Source organism: Martes martes (assembly GCF_963455335.1).
Source record: "Martes martes genome assembly, chromosome: 3".
In the NCBI taxonomy this organism is placed as follows: Eukaryota; Metazoa; Chordata; class Mammalia; order Carnivora; family Mustelidae; genus Martes; species Martes martes.
The window spans coordinates 130,251,902-130,279,718 of NC_137890.1; the positions used below are offsets into that span (position 1 = coordinate 130,251,902).

Genomic DNA, 27,817 nt, shown 5'->3' on the forward strand with positions numbered 1-27,817 from the left:
TAAAAACATCTAACAAAACGTGGGCAGGTCAGGTTTTAAACAAGTATTTCTATCTCGATATCCATACTCCTCACTGTTTCCCGTATTTTATTTCACGAAGAGTCCGTTACACTGGAAGATGAAGAGAACATACATGCAAAAAATGACAGAAAAACAATTAGCAAGCAACACCTGTAGAAGGTGCAAAATGAAGTCCTCAAACACAAAAGCACACTCACCAAAGAGATGCTGAGTAAAAAATTTCTCAATAAGACTGAGTTAATTAAGAAAAGCTTCCTGGGAGCTGTGAATTTTGAGGCAGGTCCTACAGGGTACATACACCATTTGATGAGGGGAGAAGGGTGTTAAGGAACGAAAGGGAGAATATAAAGAGGAATACACATTAGTATAATAACTAATAAGTAATCATTAACATGCAGTTAAATAAACTCTTAGATGTGTTCCAATGGTATTCTATTTATTTACTCATAAAAGCAATAAAGTAAGAAGCTGAGCACAATTAACTGTTCTGAGAGTATTAACCACAGCAGCAGATCTGCCATCCTGATCTACAATTGGTAGATTCATTAATGAGGTTGAATGGCTAGGTGTGTATCTATGTCTCGTCCCTAAGTTATCACCACCTAGCTCTAGCCAAAGTTGCTCTTCTCCCTAGGGCATAACTTAATTGTTCAAAATCAATTACTTAAAATTTTTCATTCACAATATATGACTCCATCTTAATATAGAAAATCTTAATATAGAAAATTCCCCAGCGCAGGAAAATAGTGTCAGGGCAGAAGACCTTCCTCAGCTGTATGGTCCTTCTAGCTGGATTTAGAATCAAACTGACATGAGAGAGACTAAGAAGGAAAGTCCAGTTTAATAGCATATGCATGGGGAATCCACCCCAACATGGAGTTCCAAAGACAATGAAGCAACATGAAGCTTCTGAGAGCTAAGGAGAGGGATAGGAGCCTGAGAACACAAAGAGGAGAAAGACCATTAGCAAGAAAGTGAAAGGAAATGTTTAGAAAAACAAAGGTTTGCCCTATTATGCAGATCATTTTTTAGATAAAGGAGAGTCTCTATTCCTAACTCTCTTCCTGGTCCAGTCTCTCCCTCCCAATGTAAACTGAGGCAGTTGAGGGAGAGGCAGAGAGCTTTTCCTGCATCTACTGGGTTTTGATTACCTTTAACACAAAGTAATCTTTATGCCAAAGTGGCACATTCTGGGGCATCTCATCCTGCATGTATTCAACAGGAAGCAAAAAGCAAAGTACCTCCTTGCTACCACCTGTAATCCCAGAGTCTCGCCTGTATCAGTGTGACTTGTAATCTTTTAGACCTTTTTATATGCGTTTTTAGTATTTTCTATAAATGCATATAGACTGTTCTGCTGTGCAATGAGTATATAATAAATACAATATAAATTTTGTGATACACATAGTTGGGGATGGTAGAAATGGGATTAAATGCTACATATAAGTGTCCTGGTACTTCTATTTTCTATTCAATAACATGGCTTAAAGATCATCCCATGACAACTTGATACCTAAATAGTATTCCACAATATAGGCATACTATAGTTTATCCATTTACTGCCTGATATTCAGACAGTTTCTATTTTTTTCACTATTAGAACGAAGGCTGAAATGGTTTACACATGCCGCATGTCATACGTGATTTCTAACTTTTAAAAGGTTTCTTAGGTGACAAACACCGAACATTTGTCACTGAACAGTTAGGATCTTACTATGTAACTTAAATGCAGAAGAGAATAGGCAAAGATTGACTCACCTTCTCAAGGTAGCCCAGTAAGCAATTCCAGAGCTGAGGAGTGCTGAGGAGTAAGTGGCCACGAAAAGGTCCTGCAGGCTGTGGAGAGCGCCCCTAAGTCACCACTCCACAGAACACACTGTGAATGGGAACTCTGAATTGGTGAACTTCACCAGTGTCAGGCTTTGAACCCTGCTGCTGGGTTCCATTCTGCAACTTGCAAGAATTTGCTACATGGATTGAACAGTGAGTATCTCGGAGTAATTACCCTGATATATGGGGCACAGACCAAGATTTATTCAAAATATATATGCTATAAATCTGCTAAAGAGGAATCATTTGAAAAAATTAAATAGTTGAAGATATTTCTTTAAAATCAGAAAATAGAGGATATGAAAATGACACAGAAATCAGAATCACAGGGTGCCTGGGTGGCTCAGTGGTTAAGCATCTGCCTTAGGCTCAGGCCATGATACCAAGGTCCTGGGATCAAGCCCCACATAAGGCTCCCTGCTCAACCAGATGCCTGCTTCTCCCTCTCCCACTCCCCCTGCTTGGGTTCCCTCTCTCGCTGTGTCTCTCTCTCTCTCAAATAAATAAATAAAACCTTTAAAAAAAAATCAGAATCACAATGCTATACACTGCACCTCAGTAAATATGAAGGGCAGTTGGAAAAGACATCCGTGCTAAGTGCTGCACCATAAAGGCATCTCCCTATCAGGGTCAATCCTTTGAAGTAGGGAAAAGGAGAGGAAGACATCTGCAAGGAGAACACTAGATGAGGTGTCTGGTAGGAAATAAATGTAGAAGAAGAAAAGCATCTTTTCCTTTACCCTTTAGGTTCCCGACTGGGACCTCTGTAACAAGGAACAGATTAATTAGAAAAAAGCATACAAATTTATTTAAAAGAAGTTTTACATGACATGGTAGCCTTTATAAGGAAATGCAGACTTGAAGAAATGGCTAAACCTGAGTTTTTTAATGGTTTTTGTTTGTTTTTGAGAGAGAGAGAGAGAGAGAACACAAGCCAGGGCCAGGGTGCTGGGGAGGGAGGCAGAGGGAAAGAGAAAATATTAAGCAGACTCTACACCCAGTGCAGAGCATGACAAGAGGCTCATTCTCACAACCGTGAGATCATGACCAAAGCCAAAATAAAAAATCAGATGCTTAACCAACTGAGCCACCCAAGCATCCCTGATTCTGATTCTTTTTTTTTTTTTTTAAGATTTATTTATTTGAGAGAGCGTGAATGAGAGAGCATGAGAGGGGGTAAGGTCAGAGGATCAGAGTGAGAAGCAAACTCCCCGCTGAGCAGGGAGCTCGATGTAGGGCTCAATCCTGAGACTCTAAGATTGTGACCTGAGCAAAGGCAGACACTCAACTATCTGAGCCACCTGGGCACCCCTGATTCTGATTCTTAATAACCAAATTTGACCCTGTCCCTAAATAACACCATCTGCGATGTTAAGCTATAATCCTTGAAATATAAAGTTACCACATCAAATCACAGGGCTCATAACAAACCCCTTCTTAACTATTTACCACCAGTAAGTGACAAGATGTTCACTTCCTCCAGCTTTTCAGCCCTGCAAGAATCTGTTTCAAAGGTCATTTCAGAATCTCAAGACTACATTACATTCCCCATGTCAGGGGTAACTACCCCAGGCCTAAGTTTGATCTTGGGTGTGTTACAGAGCTTTATTATTCTTTGGCCACTACACCGACGTTTCAAATGTTCACAAAAGTTGCATTTTCTCATTCTCTCTAAAACACATTGGGGTACCTTTCTCTCCACTGTACTCTCCTATGCAAACACATAGGACACACAAGCAATTCAGCCATGCATGCTGAGCGCAGGAGAAAGTCAAGGACAATAAAAGGTGCCATGTCAATAGAGATGATGGAGGGGACAAAGTGGTGTGTGGCTCACTGTCTGAGCCAATGTGATCATCTGCTGACACCTGGTTCTTCAATTTCTTCCTTCAATAAGAACTCAGCAATGCCATCAAATCCCACTGCTAAAGTCTAATGTATCAGGGAAACAGATCTTGCCCAAGGGCTGGCTAATGACCCTTTTTCTCCTTTTCCATGCACAGAGTCGAAGTCACAAGTCTATTTTTCTCACACAGTTTTAAATGCATTATCTGTTAATTCATGATTGTAAAGAGATATGTTTCGAATACACCAGGTTGTTCTCTAAATGTTTCCCCATCATCAAATTCTGGACTATTTATGTGGGTTCTGTGGGAACCCACTCACTGAAGGTGAATATTACAGTCTGTCTAAGAACTCTGGCGGTACAAAGTCACTCCCCAATTAGGGTGACATTTTAGGAAAGAACAGCTTTATACAGTGGCATGAAAGTCAGAAGGACAGGGTAGTGGGCCGAGGGATAGGCAATGCTAAACAGACATGCTAGACATGCTGTTCTTTCCTGAAGTATCTTTTTATTTTTTATTTTTTTAGTGATAAGAAGGGAGAAGTGAAAGGAGCTAGGATATGCCTCCCCAAACTCACCATTTGTGTACATCACATCTGATCCTCGAGGATCTTAGTTTAGGTCCAATCAGAAGGCAGAAAAACACTATTAATTTGAACAGGGAAATTTTAATATAAATAATTATTTACTTGTAATAGGAAATTAGATACCGAGGAGTAAAGAAATCTAACAAGTACGGGAAGAGCAGATATTGGAAAAGAGCTACTACCTCTAGCTGAGACAGAATACCCAAGGAAGAAACTAATTGAGAAGAGCCCCTGACCCAAAACCAAGACTGAGATCCAGACCTCTCTGGAAAGGATGCGACCATGACCCACAGGTGCTGAAGTTCTCTAAGGTAAGACAAGCCAGCGCTGGCAAACAGGAAACCACCTGCCCAGATGCCCTTGACACTTAAGTGGGAAGCTACTCAGTGAGTACTGGTAAAACTCGATGTAGAGTGAGCACCACTGGGTGTCCCAAAAGCCACAGAAACAAGAAGAAAAAAGTATACCAACACCAGGAAGAGGTCCCTTTCCTCCTGCAGTGGCCTTCCAGTGCCCTCTACTGACAAAGCCTAACATCTGCCATATGGCAAAGGAGGAATGTTTATGGCGTCTACTCCAGTATCACAAAGCAGGGCAAAGAAGGGTAGAGTCAGAGCCAAAAAGCACTAAATTAATAATGGGTGTAGGAAGGAAGTGAATGGGAAAACAGAGAGATGCTGGAGTGTTACAGTATTCTTTTTTATTTTTAGATGAAACTAAAATTCTTTAGGAAATTTCTATTTCAGGCTTGCAATAGACTACTTCCAGCCATCATCAACTGAATGAGTCCAGTATCCTCCAACATTAGGTGCACTTATTCGATATATTTCAGAGGTAATGAAGAGTTAATGGAAACTTCCCCCACTTAAAAAATCTGTTTTGTTATGGTGCATGAAATTTCCTCATTAAGACTCACTGTTTTCTATCCCAGAAGCTCCTTACTGAAATGGGAATGTTCTGGAAAGCATCTTACTGTAAACCTTTATTGGCCAAAACTTTACTTGGGATAAATGGCAAGACAAGAATAAAAACTTAGAAAAAGGCACCCCAAACAAGGACCAGTGAGCAGATAGGACCACAACCACAGACTTGTGATTTTCCATTTCTATGGTCTCAATTTTGTGTAAGCTGACAAACTTTGGAGTCTGGTAGTATGACACCTGATTTTATTCTTTCCAGACTCTCTCTGCCTCTTAGATTTCTCTTAGAAAAGAATTAATGAAAGTCAGCATGGTTCAAAATTCTTTTTGGATAATGGCCAGGATAACAGCCATACAGGGGAACTCCTTTTTCTTCTGGGCCCCCTTTCCCACCCACGTAATTGATAGATAGTGAGCAGGCTGAAGGGAGCTGATTAATGGTTCCCCCCTATTCTCTCAAGCCAGCCAGGAACCCATGACTTTCCTTCAGCTGGATTATTTTTGCGTGGAGTCTAATAGTATTTCTATGGTCTTTATCCTTAATTTCTTGAGCACTTACTATGTATAGGCACTGTGCTAAAAATTTACTCATTTAACCCTCACATATACTCTGTGAGGCATGTTACACAATTGCTTCCTAGATAAACCAAGGCTTAGAGAAGCTAGACAGTTTTCAGTGCAGGCTGCCTGATCCCAAAGAGCACAACTGCAACCTTTGCGTGTCCTGCTTCCCCACTTAGGAATTCCTTTTGGTTAATTAGACAACACAACATCTTTAGAGTCTGCCAGAGCAATTTATATCATATTAATGGGAGAAAAGGGGGCTAATTTGATAAGCCAGCTCAAGCATAGTACTCTTTAGATCACCAAGACATTAGCAAGCAAATCCAAAGAATATTTTGTTTGGGATGCGGAAGGATCAGTAATCGGGAGTATGAGCTGGGAATGTTTTCATCTGTTGAGTTTTATGCATCCTCTGTCATCAGCTCCCTCCAAAGTCACAGCTGGTAAAACCAAATGGGTCATTTTACCACAATCAGACTAACGTCACAGTTCAAGAAGCACCATTTGTCCTCTGAGGCAAAGCCATGCACCTAATTACAACACACTGTTAATAAATTTATAATAGACAAAAAGAATTTGACTGCTATGGATTTTTTTCCTAGCAAAGCAAAACCATTTAAAGGGCAGATTGCAAATCTATTCCTTCTTTTATTGTTTCAATAAAGTTAGCAATATATTCTAGACAGGAAAAACCAGGGCAGACCTAAGACGAACAGATTGTATCATCAGATCCTACCACATTGTCTCTAATGGGGGAAATTAACAGCTGAATATCAACACCTGTCACTGTGAGCAGACCCTGGCATACACACCAGGTAGGAAGGCTGTGCAGTTCCTTAGAGCAATCTGAGCCTGGGCCACCAGAGACAATATGCATGCCAATGCCCACAGAAGCAGGCTCCACTTAATATACCAAATGCCAGGGGAGATAAAGCAGCAGTTCCTAAGGAGGTCTGGGTGTTAACAATTGTGAGCTCTAAAGAGGTTTCAGAAAGACTGTGATAACTACAAGAATGGAATCAGACTTAGGCAAAGACTGGTCCCAGCAGGAACCACTGAACATTCATCCCTTTTCAAGGGCAAAAGGTACCATCAGAGCAGCACCCTCTCTCACACTTGGGTGGTTTGAGTCATGTCTCCTCTGTGTAGATTATGGTCAATTGTTTTCACCATCCTCAAAATCAATTACAATCATTGCTACTGAATGAATTATGTCTCAAGTCCTGGCAGTTTGTGAGCAAGCCCAAGTGAGCAAGCCCACATTTATTTTTCTGACATTGTAAGCATGTCTTCTCTTTACAAGGGCTTTGGCTATTTTTCTCCTGGGTTGCCTAGCAACCTTTGAAGGAACAGAAATATGGAGGAGGGATGCTGGGGACATACTAATGAGTGAATCTGTATTTATTTCACAGATTCCTTTTTTAAAGTCATTCTGTTGTCCCTTCCTGGGGTGGGTGTGGGTGACAGTCTGTGTGATACTATCATAGTTCTGCTACTCTTCTAGCAGGAACATTCAATGCCAGCAGATATATTTACACAAGCATATTCAGCAAATGGGAGGTTATAACGGACTATTGCATATTACTACAGATGAAGATGAATAAACACATCAGAAACTCATTGAGTAAACACAATGCCCATTTGACTGTCCTCTCTTAAGGTCTCAGACCATGCCAGAAGAAAGCTCTCATTTCATCCTAGTTGTAACTAGAGGATAATGCTGCGTTCTTGTTTGCCTCCTGTCCTGTCTTTTACTAAATTATATATGCCTACAAAAACAACTCATTTTGTGCAGGTGTCAAGTTTATTTGCAATGAATTGAGTAAAGTAGTTTCCCATAATTCTTTTAATTACTTCTGTGTCTGTGGTTACTTACCTCTTTTTAAAGTCGTTTATGTTTTTCTTTTTTCGTGATTAGATAACAAGTCATCTATTTTGTTATTTTTATCAAAAAAAAGCTCATGACTTATATATTGGTTCTACTGCTTCCTATATTTTACTTCATTAACTTCCACTTCTATTTTATTACTTTTTTCTACTTAGGTCTTTTTTTTTTTTAATTTCTTGGATGGGAAGCTTAATTCATTTACTTTCATTCTTTCTTGGTTATTAATATAAGTATTTAGGGCTATGAATTTGCCTCTAATCCCTGCTTTAACTATTTCCCCTTAATTCTGATATACAGTGTTTTGATAATATGTTCTAATATATTCTTCAATTTCCAAGTAGATTTTTTTTAGAGACAAAAATAAATATATATTTATTAAATAAGTATATATGTATAGTACATTTATATAACATATGTAATATAAGTATATATTACTCTCATATAAAAATATATAGATCAAAACTTGTCCCTTACAAATAGAGAATGCCCTTTTCAAGTGCCTCTGAAACTTTCACAAAAACTTATACCATCACTTATTTTTTATGTATTGTGTCTGTCATGGATTGAAAGAGGCTCAATAAATAACTTCTGCAGCCCTGTATATCTTCTAGTAATTTATGTAGTTTGTAGTTCCTGCTTTATGAGCATGATGCCATAAATATACTTTTTATACCTTCATTTAAAATATCATTTATTAAAAAGTGCCCTTCTTAGACTAATTTAACGGTTTGGGTCCTGGATGCAGTATTGTCTAATATTAAGAACACAGTGCTATAATTATTGCTTCACAAAATCTTTTCTCTTCAATGAAGTTGAGAGAAAATGAGAAAAATATATTTAAGGAGTCTTTCATAGTAACTCAAATGTTCATCATTTCTTCAGCTCTTTATTTCTTCCTGTGGACTTCAGTTATCATTTGCTATCATTTCCTCTCAGCCTAAAGGACAACCTTTAGTATTTCTTATAAGGCAAGTTAGCTAACAACAAATTCTCTCAGTCTTTATTTAGGATTGCCTTTATTTTGCCTTCATTTTTGAAAGATAGGCTTGTTAGGTACAAGATTATTGGTTGACAATTTTTTCCAGCACTTTGAATATGTCATTCCATTGTCGTCTGATTACCAAGGCCAGATCGAGTGAGGTGATAAGTTAGCCATAAACCATATTGATGCTCCTCTGTATATTGTCAGTTATTTTTCTCCTGCTGATTTCAAGATTTTGTCTTCATCTTTAACAGACTGATTTCGATGTGTATAGGTATTTATCTTACTTTGGGTTATTGAGCTTTTGTTTTATGCTAATGTTTTTCATCAAAGTTGAGATGTTTTCACCCATTATTTCTCAAATACTTTCTCTGGACCCTTATCTCTCTTACCTCCTTCCTGGATTCCCTTTATGAGTCTGCTGAAATTTATGATGGTATCCCACAGGTCTCTGCAGCCCTTTTCATTTTTCTTTGGTTCTTTTTCTTCTGTCTTATTCAGACTAGTTAATTTCTACTGACCTAGTTTCAGGTTTACTGATACTTTCTTTTACCATATTAAATATGCTGAGTTCCAGTGACTTTGTCATTTCAATTATTATACTTCATACTGTCCTTGTGGTGGAATAGAGGCAGCCTAGCATAGTGGAAAAAACATAGCTTTGGAGTCAAGCTTCATGAATTCAAGTCTATAGACCACCATTTATTAGCTGTGTGACCTTAGGCATTATCACTTGACTCCTCTCTATCTTGAATTTCTTATCTATAAAATAGATATACTAATAGTTCCTACTCTGTAGTGAATGCAGTATGAGAATTAAGATAATATATATAAAATGATTAGAACAGAGCCTGCCATAATGTGAGCACCTAATAACTCTTTGCTATTATTACTACTGCTGATGTAGGAATTTGGTCATCAGTAGTGGATATGGTCTGGAATTAGTTTTGTACTGCAAGTCTGAAATCTAGCATAAGAGTAATAAGCCCCAAGTAGGTGATCCTTTTAATTATTCTTCCCAAGTTCCAATTCCACTATGTTTGTTCCCTTGGTATATTTGGGTTTCTCTAAAATTACACTATAGTTACACCACTGGGCTAATGCTCTGCCCACTTGGTGAGAACTGTAGCACATGACACAGATTTTTCTAGCCCCCTCTCCGGAAGGCCTGGACCTTGATTCTCATGCTTATAGGTGTTAGATATCATCAGACTCCAATCCACACCAACCCTTTTTTTTTTTGTAACTGTTAATATGCCATAGAACTTTGAGAAATGGTGCCCTACACCAAGCTGCCTCACAGGAAAGAGAGGGAAGGCCAGATTGTGTGAGGCTGGGGGGTTCTTTGGAGCAGGACACATCTTTGAGCAACCTCTAGCCTTTCACCAAACATTTTGTCCACCAAACATGATCTCCGTAAGTAAAAAAGAACCCTGTTGATAGGACAAAGTGGACTATTAGAACGAGGATAAGGAACAAATAAAAATTCACAGGTCTACATAATATAAGATTGGGAATCTTCCCACAGTGGCCCTAGCTCATTGGTTTTCAAAATGGAGTTTACAACACATGTACATCAGAATCATCCAGGAAATGTGGTAAACATGAAGATTCCAAGACAACACAGAAACCTGATGAAAAAGAATCTTTGAGAATGGGGTCTAAGAATCCACATTTAAAAGCTCACTAGATGATTATGCCACAACTAGAATTTGAGAGGCATAACATTTGGTAGTCAACAACAGATGTGAGACTTTTCCAATTGAATCAAAGTCACAAACCAAAATGAAAAGGGCCTGAGATGCATCCAGTGGGGGACGATTTAGTTCCATGGTAAGTAACCACATCTCAATGAGACCAGCCTTCCTGGGGAAGACTATTCCATGGTCTATCAGATCTCTTCATTAGGGAATTTCCCTGCTATTCCAGCTAAGTAGCTTTCCTTAATTTGATCTTATTACTCCCATGCTTTATACAAAGCTGAGTATAGCAATTACACTCCATAAACAAAAATGCTATATAAATGCCATACCAGGCTCATCTTTCCATTCAATTACTTTCAAATAGTCACATCTCCCTGCAAAGTGAGGGTCAACCTAGCTGTGCAAGCAAGCTTCTCTAAGTCTCCAATCTTAGTTTGGATGAGTAGTGCCATCTTCAGAGTTAAGTGTATGGCCCCATTCTTGCAAACAGATGGCATTCTCACAGCTCCTCAGCCACATTACAAAAATTGGGACTCAGAGGGCTGCTCAAGATGGAGGCACTTAAGGAAACTGGAATATAACTGTAACTATCAACTTAGTTATAAATGCTGTGTTTGCCTGGCCTCAAGAAAAGGACCATGAACAGGATAACATCAGTATCATAGCAATCAAATGGAATAAGCCAAAGCAGCAGGAGAGATGTGGACTGCACATCAGGAAATATCTGATGACTATCTAGATTATTAGGAATGGCAATAAGCTACCAAGAGAGGTGGTATGGTATCCTCTACGGATCATTACAAATCAAAATACAATGTTCTGAGGTAATTGCCACTCAGATACAGGTGTGTAGACAAGATAAACCTTTTTGGATTTTAGAATAAAGATTATGTGAGTATTCAGAAGATGCAGTTAGAGAAGATTGTTCTTGGGATCAACAACAACAAAAAAGCTCTTTGGAAGAGTAAATGATCCACTTAGTGATCATTTGAAGAATTTCAGTTGATTTTCCGGGGAATAATTTGGTTTAGTAGCAACTGGTAAAGAGTTCAAATTCAAATAATCAACTTTAAATTAGATACACCTCATTATTATTTATACCCCCCCACAAATATATGTATGTGTGTATGAGTAAACATGTGCATGTATGGTTAGAGTTTTGAAGGTTGTAACACCTGGGGTTCCCAGTATGGAATACTTAGAAAATTATTCCACCTAAAAATTCAATGACAATTAATAGTGATTCTGTCTATAAAATAAAGCAGATTCCCATGAATCATAAGTTAAATGCTGCTTCTGATTCCTGTAACTTCAGTCTGTTCAAAAGTAAAAGAGCTGAGACATTGTGTGCTGTTTAAGAATCTTAGGATCCAAAAAATAACAACAGAACAGTGGCAAGATGTGTATGATGTGAAGTAAAACCTGACTGCACTGAAAATATCACTCAAGGCCTTAACCACATAATACAAATTCCACACAGTTAATGAGCTCCTATAAGGAATGGCTGATGCTAAATGAAATACATGGATATCGGTCAACGACCCTTAAGGAGCATAACTGTGGACCAAACTGAATAATGCTGATTAATGTAGCCTTAGTATGTTCTTTTTTTTTTTTTTAAACACATTCTATTTCCAGAGATTTACTTCCAGCAGGAGATGCTTTTCTTCCAACACTTCCCATTCTAAATCAATCTTTCTTTCCATCTATCTATCTACCTATCCATCTATCTAAAGTAATCTCTACACGTGACACAGGGCTCAAACTCAAGACCCTGAGATCAAGAGTTGCATGCTCTTCCAAATCGAGTAAGCCAGGTACCCCCCAGGACTCCCATTGTAGAAGAACTTCCTATCTCTATCAACTAACTAAAATCTTACTCTTCTCTTAGGACTTGCCTCTCCCCACAGCCATCCCAAGACATTTAGCTTAAAATACATTGTTCCTTACTTGAACATTCATTCATTCATTCATTCATCCCATGCTGCTTGAGTGCCTACAAACAATACCTAGCAATATATAAAACTCTGTGCTCAGAGCTGATGTTGACATATTGTGTGTGTGTGTGTGTGTGTATATATATATATATTCCCTTTTCTTGGCTATATTCTCTGTTCTCCATAAGTTAAAGATCCAGTGAAAGATCCCAAGACAGAACAGCATAACTGAAGGAATTTAACGGAGGGAAAGAATACACTGACTGGGAGTCAGTAAATGGCATCACTACCTGTCTGCAAGAGAGGTTACTAAGGCAGGTTTAAAGCAGGGAGTGAAAAACACTTCATCAGGAGGAATGCAGCTTCATTTCCCACAGAATCTAGCACTCTGTGGTGAATTCATGACAACTGTTGGTTGTATGAATTGATGAAATAGAACCTATGTAACCCTCAACCGGGAAAATGGGCAAGTCAGGTCCTGGCTCAAGGTTATTGAGGCCTTTTGGGGAGAAGTGCTTGGTAAAATCTGGCCCCAATACCAATTCTAAACTGCACATTAAATAAGCATAATAAAAGATGTGAGCTGGGAGGGGAACTGCCAGCAGGATGTTATTTTTCTGAGAATGGCACATGAGAATGAACTGGATGAGGGGATATCAGAGAGGGGAGGCAGTAGGGAGGGAGCACAGGCCCCTTCTTCCCTCTTATCTGTCAGGCTTCTGGTTCACTAAAACCCAATTGGACCCTTGTTTTCTTTCCTGGGCCAGTAATGAATGGCAGTAATTATCCATGCAGGGCTCTGTGTGAGTCACGAGGCAGCTCTGGCTCCCGTTTCCTGGCAATTTTGAGCTGTGTGCGTGTGTGTGTTTTTCACCCACTACTATTGAGGAGTGGAAAAATAGATTACAATTACATTCCGGCTGGCTTTTGAAGACTTGATAGACAGCTGGAGAGAAATCTTCCCTGCAGCTGCCGGGATGAGAGGGTGGCCAAGAGGTGGGTGTGGAGAGAAAAAAAGAAGCCCTGTCAGGAGAGGAGAAGACCATACAAAATGGATTGCAAACATCCTCAAAGGTATTTTTAAAACATCAGGGTTGCTAATATTGAAAACAAATCTGGTGTCCAGGTGGCTGGCCTGTGTATCTGCAGGAAGCAGGTCCCTTTCAGGAACACGTTGGGTCTTCAGGTCCAAAGATTCTATCACAGGATCATACAGTAGCAAGATCAGACTTGAACCAGGACTGGACTTAAGGATGGGTACAGTCCACACCCCTGAATCAAAGAGCTCAGATACATATTTCTGCTTCTACATCTGGAATTGCTTCACTAGGTTACAGCGGGTATGTTTCTCCAAGAGGACAGATGAGATGATTTCTGTATTCCTTTCACTCCACCCTATTTTTTCTTTTTTTGCAAAGGAACTCTTATTTACTTACCTAATACTATATGCTTGCCACTATGTCCCATGAGTTCGGTACATATCCCATATAATCCAGACCACTTCCCCTCAGAAGGAAAGGTCATAACCCTCATTTTACAGAGGAAGAAAGCGAAGTTCAGAGAGGAAAAACAACTAGCTTACAGATGTTAACTGTCAGGGTGAGCAACTGGCAGGTCAACTTCAAAAGGAGTTTCCCACCCACAATGCAACGCTGAGCCTTCATCCAGTCACAAGGTTCTGTGGTTCTCTGAAATACTGTCTCACAGGCCACTGGAACCTATTACTGAACCTATTATCGCCTTATCAAGGACAGTCAACCAGAGTGTGGGACACAGGTACAGGCAAATACAAAACAGAACAAGAAAGGCCCCACGTGCTGGGTGTGGTTCTTCGAGAACCCTCTCAGTGGGGTGCTAAAACACAAAGTATAGGAGCAGCAAGAGGAGTGCAGAGGACAGTCACAAGTAGGGCAGGTCTTGGGAAAGGATGGCAAAGCTGAGCACAAAGACAAATTCAACCTACTTCCCACCTTGCCTTGGACTAGCCCTGATTCAGGGTTGTTTGTGCAATCCATACCTAGCCATCCTAGACCATACCAGCAATTGTGTCCCTACAACATTAAGACACTACAAAAGGGCAGGCAAGGGTACCCAGGTGGTGTGGCATGAGCATTCACTGTGACCTCATTCCCAGTGTCAAGGCAAGGGGGTGTGCCTTTTGAATATATGAAGACCACAGGTGTATCTTTAGATAGAGCTTTTCAATGAGTCAGACATCTTCAAGCAAACCTGCGTATCAGGGAACCAAGATGTAAGAATTCTCATATACTCCTCAGTCTACAGGAGACTTTGTAAATCTTCCTTAATCTGCTTAGAGTATCTCCTAACTGAATTATACCATAGCCTCCTACTCACAAAAATAAGTAAGAAAATGATTGAAACAATAAAAACAAACCCTCCTTTGGAACAGCTGGCCCATATTTGACCTTTTTCTCAACACAATGGAGGGAAATCAGGTTACAGGCCTAAATGGTAGGTATGGCATTTCACTTAGGGCCTGACCAAGAACTATTTATTCTTGCTTTGTTTCCAGCTTCACTTGGACAGGACAGACAGATTTGGATCACTAAAAACTCATCTATAAGATGGAAGGGAAAGACAAATACCTTTTCACTTGCTAATAGTCACCCTTCAGGCTAAATGCAATGTGCCTGCAGTATTTCATCCAATCATTCCTGTTACTGAAATAGCATGCCAAAGCAAGAGAGACAGATCAAACCTGGCATCAAGGATGCAGAAGTACAACAAAAGATTTTATTTTTAATAAAATACTTCTGCAATATTTTGTTTCTATTATGTTTTTTAAAGATTTTTATTTATTTGAGAGAGAGAAAGAACAAGCGGTGGGGAGGTGCAGAGGGGGAGAGAGAGAGAGAAGCAGACTCCCCTGCTGGGCAGGAATCCAGATGCAGGGCTCTATTCCAGAACCCAGAGATCATGACCTGAGCTGAAGGTAGACGCTTAACTGACTGAGCCACCCAGGCAACTTTCTGTTTCTATTATAATCAAAAAACTAAAACTTTGGAAAGCAAGAATGCCAGTTACTCCAAGTAGTGAAGGGAGCAATTCTAACATATTTATTACTCTTCTTTAAAATAGATAACCAGTTGTCTAAGTCCTAAAATTCCATGAAAAACATAGTGGTTTAAAAAATAAACAACAGGGGCACCTGGCTCAGTGGGTTAAGCCTCTGCCTTTGGCTCAGGTCATGATCCCAGGGTCCTGGGATCAAGCCCCACATTGGGCACTCCGCTCTGCTTCCCCCTGCCTCCCTGCCTATCTGTGATCTCTGTCAGGTAAGTAAATAAAATCTTTTAAAAAAATGAAAATAAAAAAATAAACAACATAGTTACATCACAAATAAAATATCGATAGCTCCTCTATGTGTAACTTAGACGCATTTGTAGATATGTGGGTATAAGATCATCATTCTGTGTAAGGCACTGAGGAACTCAGCAGCTTTAAGTGCTACTATAATTCAGACAACAATTGTAGGTAAACATGTCCTCCAAACCACAGGTAGGCGTAATTTCCCTAACAGATGGAACATATTTCAATAGGCCCCTAACCTCCAGGGAGGGTGGTTAGCATAGTGGTCTGCATGGACTACATGGAGGTGCCAAATAAAATATTCAGAAAAGTCTTCCTTAGCCTTAGCTAATTGCAAAATAAACATTTCCACTTTTAACCACGAGCCTTCCATGCAGGGTTTGCTTTGATGGCATTTTGCCTATTGGTTTAGATCAAACATGGATCACAATTTTAAAACTGTTCTGGTCAGGGATTTCTTTATTCAGTAACATACTAAGTAGGCATAGAAAGCTTTTACTGAAGGCCAGGAGTAGTATTAAATACTAGGAGTACCTTCCTCATGTTTCCACTGCTTACAGATCAATCACTGATAAGTAAGTGGACCATTGCAAAATGCTGCATGGGAGTCCCAGCTGAATGGGTCACAGAAGGAGGCTGTGCCAGATTTCGGCTCCCTATTATCATTTCATCAAATTCTACACCAGTCTTAGAGGTGTTCATGTCATAAAATCATAGCAAACCCTAACTTCTCCCTGGAAACTTTTTTTGCGGCTATGAAAAAAGATAAAAACCTGAAAAAATGAGCATCTTAGGGCACATGGTTATTTAAGTGGTACAAAGGATGGAGAAGAGGGTATGCAAAGAAATAAGACAGTCTCAGTTGCAAGGAAAAAACTATTTGTGCCAAAAGAATATTGAAAAATAAGAATAAAGTTAAAAGATGAACACTTCCAGATTCCATAACTTACAAATCAATAGTTATCAAAATAGTGTGGTACTGGGACACCTAGGTGGCTCAGTTGGTTAACCGTCTGCCATTGGCTTGGGTCATGATCCCAGAGTCCTGGGATCAAGTCCTGCATCAGTTTCCCTGCTTGGCAGGGAGACTGCATCTCTATCTCCCTCTGTTCCTTCTCCTCGCTCTCTCTCTCAAATAAATAAATAAAATATATTTTTTTAAAATAGTGTGATGGTAGCATAAGGACAGATAGATAAATGGAATAGAATTGAGAGTTCAAAAATAAACCCCTATATCCATGGCTAACTGATTTTCAACAAGGGTGCCAAGATCATTCAGTGGGGGAAGAATAGTCCCTTCTGTTGCATGCTGGGACAACTGGATACCCACACACAAAAGAATGAAGTTGGATCTGTACCTCACCCCATATACAATGACCAATTCAAATGGATGAGAATCTAAATAGGAGAGCTAAAACCACAGAACTCTTAGAAGAAAACATAAGAGTAAATCTTTACAACCTTGGATTTGGCAACTGATACTTAGATATGGCACTATAAGTACAAACAACAAAAGAAAAAATAGATTAATTGTGCTTCAAAGGACACCATCAAGATATTAAAAAGAAAACCCATAAAATGGGAGAAAATATTTGCAAATCATGCATCTGATCAGAGTCTAGTATCCAGAATATATATATATAAATATATATATACACACACATATATAAATGTATGTATATACATAAATATATATGCACATATAAAACTTTTACAACTCAATAACAAAAAGACAGTTAACTTATAAAATGGGCAAAGGATTTTAATAGACATTTCCCCAAAGAAAATACATTCAACACCATTAATCATTCAGAAAATACAAATCAAAACCACAATTAAGTAACACTTCACAACTTCATACTAAGATGGCTATAATTTTTTTAAAAGTAGAAAATAACTGGGCTCCTGGGTGGCTCAGTTGGTTAAGTGTCAGGCTCTGGATTTCCACTCAGGTCATCCTCCCAGGGTTATGACATCGAGCCCTGTATTGGGTTCCATGCTGGGTGTGGAGCCTTTCTTAATACTCTTTCTCTCCCTCTGCCCCTCCCACACTCCATCCTGTGCACATTCTCTCTCCCTCTCTCTCAAAAAGCAAAAAAAACAAAAAACAAACAAACAACAAAAAAACCCCAATTTGGAAGGTAACAAGGGTTGACGAGGATATAGAGAAATTGGAACCCTTAGACTTTACTGGTGAGAATGTGAAGTGGTGCAGCTGCTGTGGAAAACAATTTGGTGATGCCTCAAAAAGTTAAATGTAAAATTACCATAGAATTAAAAACAGGCACCCAAACAAATACGTTCACGTTCCCGGCAGCACTATTCACAATAGCTAAAAAGTGAAAACAGCTCAAATGTCCATCAATAGATGAATGGATAAACAAACTAAGGTATATAGATACAATGGAATATTTAGACATAAAAAGGATTGAAATACTGATACACTACAATGTGAATGAAACTTGAGAACATTATGCTAAATGAATGAAACCAGACACAAAAGGTCACTTATTGTATAATTTCATTTGTATGAAATATCCAGAATAGGTAAATCCATAGAGACAGGATATAGATGGGTGGTCAGCAGGGGCTGGGGGAGAGGAGAAATAGGGAATAATTGCTTAGTGGGCACATAGTTTCCTTTCGGTGAGATGAAAGTGTGTTAGAAATAGAAGTGGTGCTTATACCAACATTGTGAATACACTCAAATATATGCACTGAATTGTTCACTTTAAAATGGTTAATTTTATGTTGTGTGAATTTTGCCTTAAAAAATCCAGTAACTACATATTAAAAAATAAATAAATAAATAAATATATAAAATGTCTACAGAACCTTTATTCATCCATTCATGCCACAGCAAGAAAAGGTCCAATGAGGAAACACTACTATGTATTAAGGTACTTTGTTGGGGAGAAAATGGTAAGCATACCTGCACCAGTCTAATGGCAAAGTCAGACCTTAATCAAATAATCATTTTCTTGAAGCATAAGCATCATGAATGAAAGAAAATGGTTCTAGACTAGATCAGGAAAGGCTTTTCTGAAGATGTAAAAAATGAGCTGAGATAGAAAAGGTAAGTTAGAATTAATAACTGAAGTGAGGAAGGAAGGGTTGGGGCAATTGGAAATAACATTCCATTCACTGGAAACAAGGCATGCAAAGATCCTGCGGTGGAGGCAAAAAGGAAGCCAATACAACCTTGGCATTTGAAAAATTTATCCCTAACAGTTTTTACTATTTGCAAGCCACCCACAGGCTTATTACATGTAGTAATTTACAATTTTACAGAGACACTAATTCAAATTGTGAGGATATGTGAGTGGCCTTAGTCAACTTTGTTATATTCATTACTGCATTTTCTTTTGTTGTTGAAGAGGACACTTAAAAGTCTTACATACTCTGTGGCATTTTATGAGGAAATGACATGCCATGGTGGTATATATGATTTCAAAGATCCCAAGAGGTCCCCTTGAGAATAGCCAGTGCCCTGTAGACTCAACAGAGAGAGTAAATCTTTGGTAAATGGCCAGATTCGGCCACAAAGTATATTTTGTTTGGCCTGCATGGCCTTAAAAATAAGATTCTGAATGTCTTTCGGGAGGGCATGACCTCTCCAGTCTAGCTCCAGGCTCCTCTTCTTACTGTCTAATTTGACAACACGAACCTGTTTCTCTTACTTTCACTTTCTGTTTGGCCTCTGACTACATTTGAATTTGTGCTCCTCCCGCCCCCCACAAAGAACAAGCTTATCAAGTTATGTTTGGTTGCCTTTTGCTGTTGTCTTCCTTCAAGGTTGGGGAGGGGAGGAGCATGATATTGTAATCAAAAAAAGGTGTGCAGGAATGTGAGAAGGGGGTCCTTCATCAACCATAATACAGAATTAAAGTGGTATTTCTAATATAGCAAAAAATAAAAGGGGTCTTGAGAGAAAGGTGAGAAATAAAATCAGTGTGTGACCCTGGCCCCCTTGGACCATGAAGCACAGAGACCCACATATACCCAGAAGTAAAGATCAAGGAGAAGGCAGTGTGATCCTTACACAAGTCAAGACTGTTGTGGTAGCAGTGATTTCTGCACATTCGTTGACACAAACCTTGGCATGGAGAATCGATCTATACTCACCAGTACCAGGGAGGTGCCCTTGTGCAAAGAAAGAGAAGGGAGGTGCACATGTCTCGTGCTAAGCAACACGGCTACAAAAATAATTACAGAAAGCAATGGTTTCTTTGATTTTTGCCTTCAGGTTTCTACATGTCAGAAAGGCCTCCAAGGGGCACTGCCTACAGCAATTACAGCCTCTCCTTGCAATGTTGCAAGAACAGAACATTCATGTTTTCCCAGAACTATTACCACAGTATGTTCTGAGACAATGGGGTTCAATAGGGCAAACAAAAGGCTGGAAATAGGAGGCCAGCACATTCAAATCATTTTACCCTAGCCAGTCACTCAATAAATATTTATTGAGTACTTACCATGAGCCGGAACAGGCCAGACATGGGAGACAGGAAAGAATGACTTCCCATTTTTAACTGAGACAAATCATTCCTTCTGTTTATGACACAAAGAGTCTTGCCTTCACACTTCAACTATAGTCCTAAAGAACTCTGACATTATCACTGCCACATTCTACAATGAATAGCCTCTGGAAGGGTAAATATAGAAAAATAGCCAGAAATGTTTTGGCGGGGGGAAGGAATGAGGACTCACCCTGCAGCTAAAAAAAAAAAAAAAAATACCCCTTAAAGTAATGAAAACAGTGTGGCACTGTTTTAATCACAGAACAGAATAGGACGTGCAGAAACAGACCCATGTGTCTGTGGTATTTTAATGTACGATAAACAGACATTTTGATCATTGGGAAAGGATGAACTATCCTTTAGAGTGGAAGGGGATGAAGAATGTATCCTGTGGTACTGGGACAATAGGTTACTCATATTTTAATAAGCCTAGTTACCTTCTGACTTGAATTTATCATAAAAATAAATTCCAGATGGCCGAGAAATCTAAATATATGAAAACCCATATATTTCTATTATCTAAACACAAAACCTCAAATGATAAGATAAAAACTTTCAAAATTTTAAAGATAGGGAAGAATGTCATGAGCATGATATAAAATTCAAAAGGCATAAACAGAAAATCTGAGGTTTAACTGCATTAAGATTTCAAATACTATACAGAAAAAGATAAATAAAATTAGAAAAACACAGAAAAAAATACCTATAATATATAACAGTTTAGAGTCATATTATAAGCATCTACAAATTACTAAGAATATATAAACCCCATAAAAAAAATCAATGAAAGCATGAACAACCAATTCACTCAGATAAAGAACAAATGGCCAAAAACATAGAAATATATTAAACTCTACCAATAATCAAAGTAGTGAAAATAAAATTATTTTTACCTACCACCTTTGAAAAAAATGTTGAAGACTGATAATATTCAGTGTGGATAAAAAGGCAGAGAAATGGGTGTTCTCATACACAGGTGAGAAAAATACAACTGGTACAGCCACCTTTTCAAATAATTTAGCAATGTGTGTCAATATTAAAAATAAATGTATCTTTTTACTCATGGGTTCCACTTTTTATTAACTGCCTTATAGAAATGCTCACAACAATACACAGATATACCAATGTACACACAATGATATTCACTGAAACTTTGTAATAGCAACAAAAAAGAAACAACCCAAAATGCCCATCTATAAAAGAATAAATACATTACAAAACTCCGGTACTGTGGGATACAACACAGCCATTTTAAAAAGAATAAGCTGGGCCTATATAAGTACTGACAAGGAAAGAGATCTTTGATAAAATAGGTAAGTGAAAAAAAAAAAGTAAAACATGAGCATTATGATGTTTTGGTCAAAAACCACATTTACAAATAAGTGTATTACATAAATATATATTAATAGGTGCATAAGAAAAGTATAAATGCACATAAACACATGAATACATATATACGCATACCAGAAAAGAGAAAATGTCTGGGAAAGTACAAGCCAAGCTGTAATCAGTCACTACATCTAATAGAAAGATGCACAGTAGTCCGAATTGTAAAATCTTTTTTTATCAATACCTATCGCAGTCCTTTCAGAATAGAAAAGCTAATCAAGGAATAAAGTGATTAAAAAAGGGAGGGTAATAAGTCAAACCATCTTCTCTTTGTCGCTGCATCATGACTTCAAAACCGTCATCACCCTTGCCTCCCAGTCAACATCTCTACCTCCGCCTCTTTCTCCTATAAGATGCTTAACATCTGAGAGGTTAGTTAGCACAAGAGTTTTTTGTAAGACTCATTCCCTAAGTAATGATCTCAGTGAGGGAGGGCAAAAATTTTCGAACCACATGTGCCTCATGCCCTGGAGACAGTAAAACCTTTCCCCTACCCAACCATGGCATATCTGGGCTTTCACTAGAATGAACTTCACAAATACAGGAAGTCACTCCTGCTAATAGGAGTATGCTATACCCTTCAGCAGTTTGGAGGCAGGAAGAAGGTTGCCAACCACTGCTCTACGGGCTGGTTAGTTAGATCTTCTGAAATCCCCTAGTGACACTGGGACTGTTTTCCACTACTTAATACTTAATGGGCAGTAATACTTAAGATTGATTGTACGGTCCCAAACAAAGTCAAACTCATTCAGTTGTGGGAAACAGGAAACTAATTCGTTCAAGGTGTACTTTCATTCCATATAATGTTTTTTTCCCCATTTAAAACTCTTAATAATTAGGGAGCCTGGCTGGCTCAGTCAGTAGAGCCTGGGACTCTCGGTCATGAGTTCAGAGTTCAAGCCCCATACTGGGCACGGAGCCTACTTAAAAAATAATAGTAGGGGCGCCTGGGTGGCTCAGTGGGTTAAAGCCGCTGCCTTCGGCTCAGGTCATGATCCCAGCGTCCTGGGATCGAGCCCCGCATCGGGCTCTCTGCTCAGCGGGGAGCCTGCTTCCTCCCTTCTCTCTCTGCCTGCCTCTCTGCCTACTTGTGATCTGTCTGTCAAATAAATAAATAAAATCTTTAAAAAATAATAATAATAGTAATTTTTCAAAAGTCAAAAAATTTTAAAACTCTTCATAATCATATTAACTAGATATCAAGTGTGTACGGTTATATATTAACTCTAAGAAATACCATGTGGAGTAAGAGTTAAAGAAATACAAGACCACATACAAAATAAGACTCTTCTTCACAAAATTTCAATTTACACTGTTATTACTCATTGTGCCTCTTCCTTTTTTAAAATCAGAAGTCACGCAGATCTCATTATCTGCAGCAGTGTTGAGGGTTTTAGGAACTTCGAGAACTGCTGAAGGATACATCCAGCCTGGTGGAAAGACTTGCTGACGCCTGCTCCCACAGTTCAGTCTTGCTTCAGGGCTTCAGAGAAGTATCCAAAGCTCACAAACACCTAGCTCTTTAGAATTTCCCAGTAAGGCTTTAATTTGCCTCCTGCTGCTAGCTGTAATTATCTAGCCAGTGCCTGAAAGGGAAAATCCAGCCTCCTGCTTCCACTCTGCCTCTATGACAGCTCTATGTTGCTTGTTTCCTGTAGGCTTTCTCATCCTGCATAGACCTGGACACAGAAAAAGGCCCTGAAATACTGGGCTGTGTGTCCCCAACATCACCTTCTGCATAACTGTGTACCACACAATCAGGAAACAATTACTCATGATAATTATCATTTCTTATTGCAAGTAGACTATTGAAGATTAGCCATTAAACCACTCCAACAACTTCCAACTGTTGTTTTGTTTGTTTGATGGAAGCTAGGATTCTGACTACGGGCATTCTCTTTAAATCTGCCTCTTTCCCCATCTGACCATTTTAAACACAAATTGAATTTAGCAAAAGCATTTGAATGTGAGAAATTTATTAGTAACATCCTACCTTAATGTGACTGTGTTTTGTGCCAAGAACATAAAATTAGAATCATCTGTAACTATTAACAATTCAATTTGAGGGACCCATGATTCCCTCAAATTTCAGATAAATCAATTGATGTACAAAGTAACTCAAAATAGCAACATCCCCAAATTCGACATATGAATACATTGTCTGGACTCATTTAAGTCTAGGACATCTTCATTAGCCAACTCGGATGCTTTTTCCTAGGATTTCAGTCACCAAAATAAAACCTGGTTGAGAAGATGGTGCAGATAATTAGGGTCCTTGTGGTCTTTACTGTTGGCTGAGGAACCATCACACACAGACAAATACATTGGTTTAACATTCAGGGAAATTACTCTCATTGCCATCAGTTGATTCCAGCTCCCCTGTCTATTGGAACATCTTGCCAAGGCTGGGATGTCTCCTCAACAGGCAGCCTGCACAGATGTAGCCTCTAAAAGCCTGATATGCCTCCACGCCGGCACCCACCATGGTTCATCAACTAAGTGAACAAACCTTCTTTTTGTAATTAGCACCTCTTCTCCAGATTTGTTTTGATTCTCCGAGAGACCTGGTGTGTGGAAATCTGTTTCATCTTCACTTTTAGCTAGTTTTGAGATAGAAGACCATAAAAACAAAAACAAACACTAACTCTCAAGTTTTACCAAATAAGTCATTTAAGATATAATGTGGCAAATTTCCAAAAAAGCAGAAAAATAGCCCCCATATATCTCACTTTTGTTTCATGAGTGTTAGTTGAAGCTGGCTGCAAACTAGATGTGTCAGGATGAAAACAGCCAGGAACTGGTTTCAATCTTATTATCACTGTTACTGTTTCTTCTAAGGCTCAACCCCGTCCTTTTTTAAACCCCAGTGGTGAAAATAAAAGGAGAAATAGGTAGGCTTGCATCTGTAGCACTAAGTCCTTTATCCTACCATTCTGGTCTGGTCCAGCCACCAAGTGCCTTATGCCTGATTACCAGTCTCCGAAGAAGGCTTTCCACATTACTCTACGCCAGAGGGACATGACTTGGGGGGAGGGGTGGAGTAGGGGAAGAGGTTGGAATGAGATATGCAATATAAGAATTTAGAAAAGAATTCAGGATCCTTAAATTGAAGGTTGAAAGTGAGTCTTCTCTTGTGGCTCTAAATCACCTAGTATGGTATGAAATAAGGGAGGTGCTGATATGCAGATAATGACTCCATTTTTTTAATATGGGCCACCACCACCTCCCCCCCAACATATCAGAACTCCAGCAAAAAGACTGACAAAGCCTACACTATCAAGAATGCTGTCCATCAAAATAGGGGAAAGAGAACATATGAACCACATAGAAATGTCATGTGTTACCTCCACTCACATTTCCTTGGTCAAAGCAACTCCCAGGGTGAGACCCAGTTTTGAAACCCTGTGCCAAAGGAAGGGAACCAGAATATAGACCAGCTCTAACCACTACCATGCCTGTACTGCATACCTCAGAAGGGGCTGAGGATCAGATGAAACAAGATGTGAAAGTGCTTTTAAAAACTGCAAGCCCTATACAACAGTGGGTTCTTTTATTAATGAGTTCCCCACCACTCACTGACAGTATTCAACACCTTTGTCACACTGAGATTGGATAACCTCAACCCAACAATGCAAGCATGTTTTCCGGCATTCGGAAGATGCTTTAGATCTCATCAGAGACCCCACATAATTCTTCCTGTAATCTAAGAATGTAACTTTTTTCCATAATGCTCCTTCCCCTCACTAAAAAGCTTTTTACCCCTATTTCTGAGATCCCAAAATTGGGTTCAAATCTGTTTATACTCACTGTCCTGGGAACAAAGCTGGAGAAAACGTAAGCTAAACTACTCGGTCCTGAAATCTTAGCCAGCAGCGCGCCTAGCGGTACCTCAGACCTGCATCTTGCTTCAAGTGTGTTTGCACTGGGGTGCCTGGGTGGCTCAGTCAGTTAAGCCAAAGACTCTGGATTTGGCTCAGTGTCCTGGGATCAAGCCCTTCCTGGGGCTCCATGCTCAGCAGGGAGTCTCCTGACCCTTCTCTCTAATAAATAAATGCATCCTTTTTAAAAAAAGAGTGTTTGGGTATAACAGACCCAGGAGACGCCTGTTCTTCCAGCCTGCGACCACCCTCCAGACTCTTTTCCCTTCAGAAAAGAGTTTTCCCTACTCTAGCCATCCTCTGCCTCCAGGGCCAGCCACCTCCGTTTTGGGGGCTTACCTCCTTATTGCCGACCAACCAGCAGCTCCCAGGTTTATTCCACTGAGGTGGAGGCTGCCGTCAACCCCCTGGTTGACAGGCATCCGCAGGCCTCCTACAACTACCTCTCCTTGGGCTTCCATTTTGACCCCACGAGGATGTGGCTCTGGAGCACAGCAGCCCCTGCTTCCCGAGTTGTTGAGGAGAGCAAAGGCTCAGGTGCATCAGGACCAGGGGACCCACCCACAGCCACACCCCATCCCAGGACACGCAAGAAGAGCGGGGTGCAGCCCTGGAAGCCGCCAGAGTCCCAGAGAAGAGGCCGACCCCGGTCCTCTTGGGCTGCATGCCTGGGTTCTCCCTACGCCGACTCCCAGCTCCGTCACTTCCTGGAGAGCCACTTCCTGAATGAGGAGGTGAAACCCATCAAGAAGATGGGCAACCGCCTGACTCACCTGCCCAGCCTGGGCTGGGCAAGTATCTCTTGGAAAGGCTCACCCTCAAGTACCACTAGGAGCCTCCAGAGCCCAGTGGCCTTTGGGTGGGGCTCTTCTGAGCTCCCCCAGTGCCAAGGCTTGTACGGGAGTCTCTTCCTGAAGCCACTAGACAGGTTTGTAACTACCTGCAGCCCTCTCCCAAGCCTGAGACCAAATGGAAACAATAAAACTTTTGGCAGAAAAAAAGAAAAAAAAAAAAAAGCAAGAAAGAAACCTTAGCCAAGGGGCACCTGGGTGGCTCAGTGGGTTAAAGCCTCTGCCTTGGGCTCAGGTCATGATCCCAGGGTGCTGGGATTGAGCCTCGCATTGGGCTCTCTGCTCAGCAGGGAGCCTGCTTCTTCCTCTCTCTCTCTGCCTGACTCTCTGCCTGCTTGTGATCTCTGTCAGTCAAATAAATAAATAAAATCTTTAAAAAAAAAAGAAAGAAAGAAAGAAACCTTGGCCAATCTTTCTGAATCTGTGTCCTGTGAAAAGTGGGATTATTAGCAGCCCTGCCCTACCAAAGGTTTTTGAAAGGAATAAATGTACATAATAACATAGAAAGTCCTAAACCCAGTACCTGACTACAATAAGCATTTCATTAACATTGTCTTTTTTTTTTTTTAAGAGAAAAGAAACCATAAAGTTATTTTAAAGGGCCATGGTAGCAATGAAGGTAACTGTTAGGTCAACCAAGATAGCAGCAATGTCTAGGGAGCAAGGATGGTCCTAGAAAATGCGATCTGGCGCTGCCTCCGTGGAGTAGTCACTCATTTAATTAGTCAATCATTCAGGCATTTACCATTCTTTCTACTCCAGGCACTATGCTAGGCCCATGACTCCAAAGATAATTAAAACACTATCCTTCCCCCGGCAGCTCACAATCTATTAGGGGAAGCAGATGCATAAACTTACTGTTATTCCAGAGCATAAGAAACATGGTATGAGATATAAATCCTAAGTGAAGTCCAACACAGTCCTTAGTCACCCCCCATCCTGAACTCCCATGCCAGGTTACCTTGCTTGAGATCTTGTCCCAAGATTTCTAGTCCTTCTGTGTAAAGATTTACCTCTCTAGTTAAAATGAAAATCGCACTGAGAGAAGAATCACATTCTCACTTCTTGCCAACCAATACGAGACTTCTCAGGGGTATGATCTAGCTGGCTTCTGGGGAGGGTCCTATTCTCAAACTCTTCTCCCTAATCCTGCCATGGGACCTAATATTTCACAAAGGTTCATTCATTTGGATCATTCTTTAGGCACCTGGGACCTGATTTGGAAAGAAAACAAATTGCCTTTAGAATGATTCTAATTCTCTAGACGAAAATTCCCAGAGAACAAGCCCTGAAATATATATAGCATATATTTATATCACACAGATATAAATACACACACTTACAAGCCTTCATCAAAATTCTATCAACTCTCCAAATATTATTTCTAGAACACAATTATCATCATTATTATTTCCTTGCCTAATCATTTTTCCTTCATATAGTTGAGTCTTTGGTCTCATGATGGCACCTGTGATAGGCTAGAGTTCCCTAATTGTTAAAAGTACATTCATGAGCTATTCCTATAGTATTGCTGCTCTACTAATCATGAACAGTGATTAAATATCTTGCAA

General features: G+C 39.7%; 1 protein-coding gene across 1 annotated transcript in view; it reads right to left on the reverse strand.

The window, feature by feature from the left end:
* The window catches only part of MYO3B (myosin IIIB), a gene marked incomplete at both ends in the record, with an annotated part of 377,682 nt that overhangs the window by 271,650 nt on the left and 78,215 nt on the right, over nt 1-27,817 (reverse strand). The gene's annotated exons all lie outside the window — the stretch shown is intronic.